Source organism: Antechinus flavipes, chromosome 1 (assembly GCF_016432865.1).
Source record: "Antechinus flavipes isolate AdamAnt ecotype Samford, QLD, Australia chromosome 1, AdamAnt_v2, whole genome shotgun sequence".
NCBI classification, from domain to species: domain Eukaryota; kingdom Metazoa; phylum Chordata; class Mammalia; order Dasyuromorphia; family Dasyuridae; genus Antechinus; species Antechinus flavipes.
The window spans coordinates 715337461-715345423 of NC_067398.1; the positions used below are offsets into that span (position 1 = coordinate 715337461).

The 7963-nt window shown below is 62.9% G+C and overlaps 1 long non-coding RNA gene across 1 annotated transcript; it reads left to right on the top strand.

Annotated features, from left to right (window-relative positions):
• Positions 1 to 361: 361 nt before the first annotated feature.
• Positions 362 to 6212, top strand: LOC127545673 (uncharacterized). Its single transcript, XR_007949712.1, has 3 exons — positions 362 to 485; positions 910 to 963; positions 1738 to 6212. It is a non-coding gene; the product is annotated as an uncharacterized LOC127545673 (long non-coding RNA).
• The last annotated feature ends 1751 nt before the right edge of the window (positions 6213 to 7963 follow it).

Consider the following 7963-nt stretch of genomic DNA (forward strand, 5'->3'; position numbering starts at 1 on the left):
GCGCGGGCCGCCGGGGAGCGCGGGCCGCCGGGGAGCGCGGGCCGCCGGGGAGCGCGGGCCGCCGGGGAGCGCGGGCCGCCGGGGAGCGCGGGCCGCCGGGGAGCGCGGGCCGCCGGGGAGCGCGGGCCGCCGGGGAGCGCGGGCCGCCGGGGAGCGCGGGCCGCCGGGGAGCGCGGGCCGCCGGGGAGCGCGGGCCGCCGGGGAGCGCGGCCTGGGCCTCGGAGATCCCCTCCCCAAACGCACCAGCCGCCGCCCCCTCACCCAGAGGCACCGAGTTAATCGAGGGGGCGGGGCGGGCGGGCCAAGGAGAGCGCTGAGGTCATTTCCAGCAGCCAGAACGAGGCTGGGGGCGGGCCTCGCTCACTTCCGGAGATTGGTGCTGGAAACGAGGTTGGGCCGCGAGCTCGGTTCGGCCCCGCACTTTAGCCAGCGGAGGCGCCTCCGCCATCACTCGGGAAGTGGGGCGGGGAGACCCTTCCAGTCTGGTACAAAAGCCTGCCTTCCCTCCGGCCCCCCTCCCCCCGCTTCCTCCACGCTTATTTCTAAAACCCAAGTCAGAGCGTCCCCCTCCCTCTAGAATCTGCCGTGGCTCCCACTGTTTCTAGGGTAAAAGAGCCTGCTGGGCTTGCGCAGCCTCCACAAGCTGTCTCCGGTCGACCTCTCGAGGCCGGCTACCCACGGATCCCTTTCACACATTCTACCTCGCAGCCAGGCCAGCCAGTGGCTGCTCCCCCCTCCCCCCACCGAATTTTTCTCCCCTTCCATTGCCGGCTGGGTCTCGACTTCCGGGTCTCAGGCTACGACCCTGCGCCCCCTCAGGGAGCCCCCAACGGGATCGGGGGGTCTGGGAGCCCCGGGTCTGAAATGCTGGGAGCGGATAATCCGCAGCCGCCCCCCCTCACCTTCCAGGACGAAGTTCTGGGCCCGCCTGCGAAACTCTCGTTTCTGGGACGCGGTCACCAGGTGATCCGGGAAAGAGCCGTCCTCCAGGAACCTCTGGACTTCAAGGATCTTGTGGTCCATGGTGGGGCCGGGGATGGCGGGGAGACGGAGGAGCGCGGGAAGCGAGGTCGGCCCCGCGGCCGAGGCTCTGGATTCGAGTTCCGCAACTCGACCCGGGCCTCGGGGGCTACATGGGAACGGGGAGAGGCGCCCGAAGATCTTCGTGGGCCAGGAGAACCCGAGCGTCCCGGAAAGCTGGGAGAGGATGGTCGGGGAGGGGGAGGATAGTCGGGGAGGGGGAGGGGGAGGGGCTAAAACTTCCCAGAGCCACGCCCCCCCGGCCCGCTCAGCCCGGTAGATGGAAGGATAGGGGAGCTGGACAAGTGCATCCCGCCGGTCCCCCTCCCCACTCTAGAAGGCCGGGCTCCCATTGGCCCAGGCGCACGCGGGACCCTCGAGGCTGGGAAATACCCTCCCCTTCTATTTCCATCCTCTCGGAGCATCCCGACTGGCCTTGGACCTGGGCTTGGGGGAGGGGAAGGGCAGAAATCTCTCCATCTTTGGTCCTCCCCCCCCCTCTCATCCGGGCGAGCAGATGCCCCTTCCCCATTAAATAAATCAACCAGCTTTTATTTATTTTTTAAACTAAAGCTTTTTTATTTTCAAAATACACACATGGGCAATTTTCAACTTTGACCCTTCCAAAATCCCGTGTTCTAAATTTTTCCTTCCCTTCCCCCCACCCCCTTCCCTACTTGGCAAGTGATCTCTTCAACGCGCAATTCTTCTCTCTAGATTTCCACATTGCTCACGATGCACGAGAAAAATCAGGTCAAAAAGGGGAAAAATGAGAACGAAAGAAAACAAAAAGCAAATAAACGACCACAAAAAGAGTGAGAATCCGGTGCTTTGCTCCACACTCAGTTCCCACAGTCCTCTCTGGGGGCAGACTCGGAGACCACTGAAACCCGCCTGGGTCATCTCCCTGCTGAAAAGAGCCCCGCCCATCAGAATGGATGGAAGTATGACCTTGTCCCGGTGTCCAATGATCTCCCGGTCCTGCTCACTTCCCTCAGCACCAGTTCCCGGCAGTCTCTCCAGGCCTCCCTGAAATCCTCCTGCTGCTCGTTTCTTGCAGAACCATCATATTCCCGTAACTCATTCAGCCTGTCTCCGGCTGGGCTCAGTTTCCATCCACTAGCATTTATTAGCCACCGTCTGTGTCCGGCCCTCTGTCAAGCATTGGGTAAAGCCAGTTTCTGCCCTCTCGGAGCTTACAAAATAAAGGAAGGAGAATAGACTAAGCGGGGGCTAGGTGGAAAAAGCCAAAGAAGCCCCCCCAGCAGGGCAGCCGGGAGGGGATGCTCTAGTCCAGGTTCCCTCCTTTCTCTTCAGTGCGGGGCAGGAGCTGGGAAGGAGGTGCAGGCCCGGGCTGCCGGGAGCTCGGATGTCCAAGGGAAAGGGGAGTCACGGGATGTACTGAGGAGTAAATGAGCGAGACTTCCTGGCAGAAATCCTCCCGGACGCTTCAGCCTGGCCTCCGAGCCGCTGGCCACGGGCGCCTGTTTCACGGGCAGCCTTCGGGGAGGTTGGGGTGACTGCCTGGGAGGGCCTTCCAGCTCGGAGCTTCTGGGATCACCCCCTGCTCTGGAAGCCGCTCTTCTCCGGTCCCCCCTCCCCATATGGAAACGTGATCGTTGCAGGACTGTGGAAGACGTAGGTGTGACCCCGAATGTGTGGTCCAGAAGCCAGGAAATCCCTTACTGGCCCATGCTTCAGTTTTCTCATCTGTAAAATGGACTTCACAAACTCCTGCCTCGAAACAGCGACCAGGGGATGAGCACCGGGTTTGGAGGGAGGGAAGTGGCCAATAAGGCCGCCTTAGACATTTATCGGTATTTTGGGGTGGCTGGGTGGGGCGGTGGATAGGGAACTGGGCCTGGAGCCAGGGAGACCGGAGGTCAGATTCAGCCTCGGACACTAGCTGCGTGAGCTGGACAAGCCCCATCCCCTTATTGCCTCGGTTCCTCGTCTGCTTAACTAAAAAGGTGAGCTGGAGAAGGAAACGCAAACCCCGGGGAGCTGGCTTTGGGAAACCCACGGAAGCCCCCCAGGGACCAGGAGGCTCCCGGCCTTGGGCCTGCTGCTGTCAGAGGCTGGATCTGAACTCGCGCTTTCGGCCGTTCTCTGTGTCCGAGCCCGTGTTTCTGGGTGCTTCTGCCTCTAGACTGGAGAACAGGGCCCGAAGCTGTAGCAGCTGCACACTCGCACCCACTTATACTTACTGGCACACACGCTAACATGCTTACACCCACACTGACACACACAGTAACACACTTGCACACTCATCCTCACACACACTCATTCACATTTACACACTTGCACACACACAAAATCAAGTCAATCGGGGCCTCGGGACTTGGGGGCGTCTTTATTTTCAGGAGCCTCTGATGAGATTTCACATTCCCGTCAATGACTTGAAAGGTGAGGAGCAGCCCCCCCCCCCCCAGCCCACCTCCCCTACCCCCTGCCTGCCACAGGAGCCCAGGCCCAGGCGAGGCAGCCCCGGGCCGGCTTTGGGGGACTCCGGGGCTCTGGGCCTGGGGAGCGGGGCCAGCGGCCTGCCCCAGCCCGGCCTCCTCAGGACTGCGGTGCTCAGGAAAGCCTTGTGGAAACTCCGCCGTTAACGGGCCGTGCCAGCGCCTGGCAGGCTGCCCCCTTCCCTCTTTCCCTCCTTCTCTCCCAGCTGCTTTTCCCCTAGTTGGGAGCGGGCCCAGGCCTGCCTGCCCTGGCCTGCCCCCCAGTCACTCTGAGGAGGGGGTTCAGTCTGGCCGGGCTTCTTCTCCTGGGGCTCCCGCCCGCCAGCCTCCCCCTGCCAGCCTCCCCTCCCTCCTCCTGCCCGAGCCCCTGGCTCTCCCGGCCCTGGCTCTCCCGGCCCTGGCTCCAGCCAGTTCCTGTGAGCATTGTATTGGCCAGACCTCCCACCCGGGCCCCTGTCCTGGGGAGGACTTGGGGGAGGAGAGGAGGGCCTGGACAGTCCAGCCTGGGGGCCACCAGGACCCCGGAGGCCAGCCTCGGGGAGCTGCCCCTTGGAATGAGGAGGAGCTGCCTCCTGAGCCTCAGTGGCTTCAGCTGGAAAGTGGGGGTAAGCATGCAGGCTGCCTTTGAGGGCCTGGGGGGAGGGGAGGGCTCCAGCAGCAAGGAAAAGGGAGGTGGGAGGGGGCACGGAACAGGCTGGAGCCAGCCCTCGACAGAAGGGGAAACTGAGGTACAGGAATCAGGGGCCGGGCCCTCTCCCTTTCCCACGCTGAGGTGGTCGGGAAGGTGGAGGAGGCTGCAGCAGGCTGGAGGCCGCAGGGGGAGCGTTCTTGGCCGGCCTCCCGGGCCAGGCTGTGGGCGGCTGCCCAGGCCTAGCCTCCGAGGGGCTTGGGGCTGGGGGAGGGGCGGGGCTGTTCCCCTTTTCCCAAGAGCGGGGATGAGATCAGAAACAGACACAGAGAGAAGACTGGTGGGGGAGGGGGCGAGCTCTGCCCGGCCCCCCCTTCTAGGAAGCAGAGAGGGCGGGCGCAGCGCCCCCTGCTGGAGGGGACGGGCAGGGCCCCCTCCCCGCTCCCCCGCTCCCTTTCCCAGGCGCAGGCGGTGGCCCGGGTCCAGGGCCGGTTATTGTTTGGCCGGGAGCTCCTGGGACACCCTGTCCCGGCCCAGCCCCTTCCCTCCCCCGCCCCGGCCCCGGCCGGACTACCTGCTCTCTCTGCGGGGTCCGGGCGCCCGGCACCCCGCTTCTGGCCACCCCCGGCTCCCTCCGAGCCTGCAGGAGCAGGGCCCGCCCGGCGAGCCTCCGGGGGCTCCGGGCCACTGCTTCTGGGGCGGCAGCCCAGAGAAACTGAGGCACCGGAAGGGAAATGGCCGACACTTCCCAGCAGAGGAAGGAAGGAAGCCGGGCTCTCCCTCAGCTCTTAAAGGACCTCGTTCCTGGAAATGCTAGTGAGGGGGTCCGACGGGGGGAGGGGCTGGAGGCCTTGGACCTTCAGGGTCTTTCTAAGGGGGGAGGGGAGGGAATCTCGGAATAAAAGCGAGCTCGTTCCAAAACTGGGCGGGAAGGAGAAAGGCTCCAAGGCCGGGGGGAGGAGCCCCTCCCCCCCTTGCTTTAGAGGAACCGAGTGGGAACCCAGCCCAGTCCGAGCCAGGCCCGGTGATGACGGGAGGCCCCAGGAAGAGGCCCGGAGTTCAGATGTTGCCCCCAAACTTCCTCACACCTGAAGAGACAAACAGGACGGCCAAGTGGGCTCCACAGGGGGACCGAGTTCCACCCGGGCGTGCCCGCTAGCCCGGACACATCTGTAAAATGGGGACAATAACTGCATCTCCTTCAGAGGAACCTGAGGCGAGGATTAACACAGGGGACAGTATTCGCCAGGGGCGCGCACAGACCTGGGGCTGGGGGCGGGGCTAGGGCAGCCAGCGGGAGCGCCCGCACGGGTGGGATGGCTGGGAGGGGCCCCCAGGAGCCCTAACGGAGCGGCCCGAAGCCCCCGAAGTGGGGGCTAAGAACCCCCCTTTCCCGGCTCCCCTGCAGCCCCCACTTCCGGCGGGCTCTCCCCCAGCCAGGGAAAAGACCTCCATTTGCTAATGTGTCCCCACGGAATGGAAGCTCCCTGAGGGGCGGGGCTCATCCCCTTCCCCCGGGGGGCCGGCACTTAATAAATGACTCAACCCGCCCCTCCCCCGCCGCTACGGCAGGTAACCGGGAGCGGCGAGTAGTCGCCTCTTCCCGGGCGCTGGTGGATTAACTGACTAGTAAATGGTAAATGGGCTGGAGCAAAGCATGCCGGGACTTAATCGATGACTAGTAACCCCGAGCGCCCGGAACGCGGCCTTCAGCTCAGGCAGAGAACGCTCGATTTGGCGGGGAGGGGAGGAAGGAGGGGGGAGGGGGGAGGGGGTGCGTGGGTGGAAGACATTCCCTCCCTTTCCCAATGGAGCGTTCGTTCATTCATTCATTCTTTCTGATCTGGCCGGAAGAAGAGTGATCCACAGGCAGGCTGCCGGGGAAGGGGCTGCTGGGAGATTCCCGGCTCCCAAGCCCCCCGGGGTCGAATCCGCAGCTTTTCTGGCCTGTTTTGTTTGCAGGGGAAGGGCGGGGATCGTGGGGGGCTGCTGCGGGCCCTTCCACTTGGTGTGGCTTTGGAGCTTAGGGACAGGCGGCAGAGAAAGGGTCCGCTGGGGCTGGGATGATCAATAATAATAGTAATAATAACTCGCATTTCTGTAACACCTTCGGGTTTATCAAGTGCTTTTTGTACGTCAGTCAATGTGCATTTATTAATCACCTACTGTGTGTTACGCAGACAAATGTTTTTGCGATAGGAAGGCAAAACCAGCCCCGACCTTTATGGGGGAGACCACCTGCAAACCCGTCCCGCCAAGCTATAGACGGGGTGCTGGGCACAGACGTCAAGGGGAGTTCTGGTGCGGGGGGAGGAGCTAGCTGGGACTTGAGGGGTGGCAAGGTGCATGGAGCACCGGGCTTGGAATTGGGCAGATTCCTCTTCTAAATTCCCACTTGTTCCAGGAAGGACCCTGGGCGAGTCACTTCACCCTGCCTGCCTCAGTTTCCTCATCTGTAAAATGAGCTGGCCAAGGAAATAGCAAATTATTCCACTATTTCTACCAAGAAAACCCGGAATGAGTCAGACTGAAAATGAGGGAGCATAATTATTGCCGTCACTACTATTACTGGGTGTAGGCCAGTCTCATCTCCCCGGGTTCCATACACACAGCCCCTCTCTCAGCGGCAAAAACACAGGGGTTCCGTGGCCCATGGGTGAAGGGTGTGAGCCGGGCTCTGGGTGGGGTCCCAGAGTCCTTCAGGGCCTCTGGGCGCTCCAGCCTCTATGGGTCATGGGAGAGGTTTGAATTTCTAAAATTAAATACCTATTGTAAGTCACAAACTAAAGCTCCTGGGGAGAGAACCTCAATATTTGAGCCAACTGGGCTCCCGGGACAATCCCTAAAACTTGGAATCATGGTGTCCAAGCTGGGGGGGAGGGGGTTGGGGACTAAAGGGGGCCCTCCCTCGACATTCTCTCACTGAGAGACCTCTTCCTCCAATCTGGACCTTGGTGGCCCCCGTTTCCCACTGCCCCGATCCCCTCCGGCCCCACTGCTCCTGGACACTGTCCTTACTCTGGTCCAGACCCCTATGACCCCCTGCCCCCAGAAGCTGTCCTCCAGTGGCTGGCTGTGTCCCCTCTGCCCCCCCCCCCACTTTGCCCACTTTCCCCAGCTCCCAGAGCCCACCACGGAGCGGACCACAGCCTTGCCCCAGCCCCGTCCACTCCCACATTTCGGAATCCCCCATTTCCTTTATCCACTAAGAACATTTTCCAGCCTCTCTCCCCGGTCCCGAGCAGGAAGTGAGCCCATTTCCTCCAGCCTCTGTCCCCCTGACCCGGGGCAGCCTCGGCCGGTCTCCAGGCCGACAGGATTATTTTTCATTTTCAGATAAACTGGGAGGACCCGGCGGGGCCCGAGGGCTGCTGGGACTGGAAGCCAAGGGGCCCTTCCAGCTCTGGCTCCCAGGCCCTACCTACCTTGAGTAAATAGGTCACCGCCCCTGGAGATCCGGAAACGCTGGTGGGCAGGAAGGAGCCAGAAGCAACTTCCCCTTTCAGGCTCCACATCTGGGAGGGCGGGCCCAGCCCCAAGCTCAGGGACCCCGCCGTCCTCCCCGAGCCCGGACTCTGGGGGTGCTGTGTCCTGGAGGCTCAGTCAGAGCAGGGCTCAGCCTGGCACAAAATCTGACTCTGGAGGGTGGAAGGAGCCGGGTTGGGCGAGGACTCGGTTTCCTCCTCGGGAAAATGGAGAGCCCAACCCGGACTGTGGCTCCCGACATGGGGGCCCCCTGGGTGCCAGCCAGCCCTTGCCCGAGTCAGCAGCTCTGGGCCCGAAGGCTGGACGTCCCGAGGGGGAGGAGGAGGTCTCACAGGATCCCTGAGATGCCGTTTCACGGCAGGGGAAG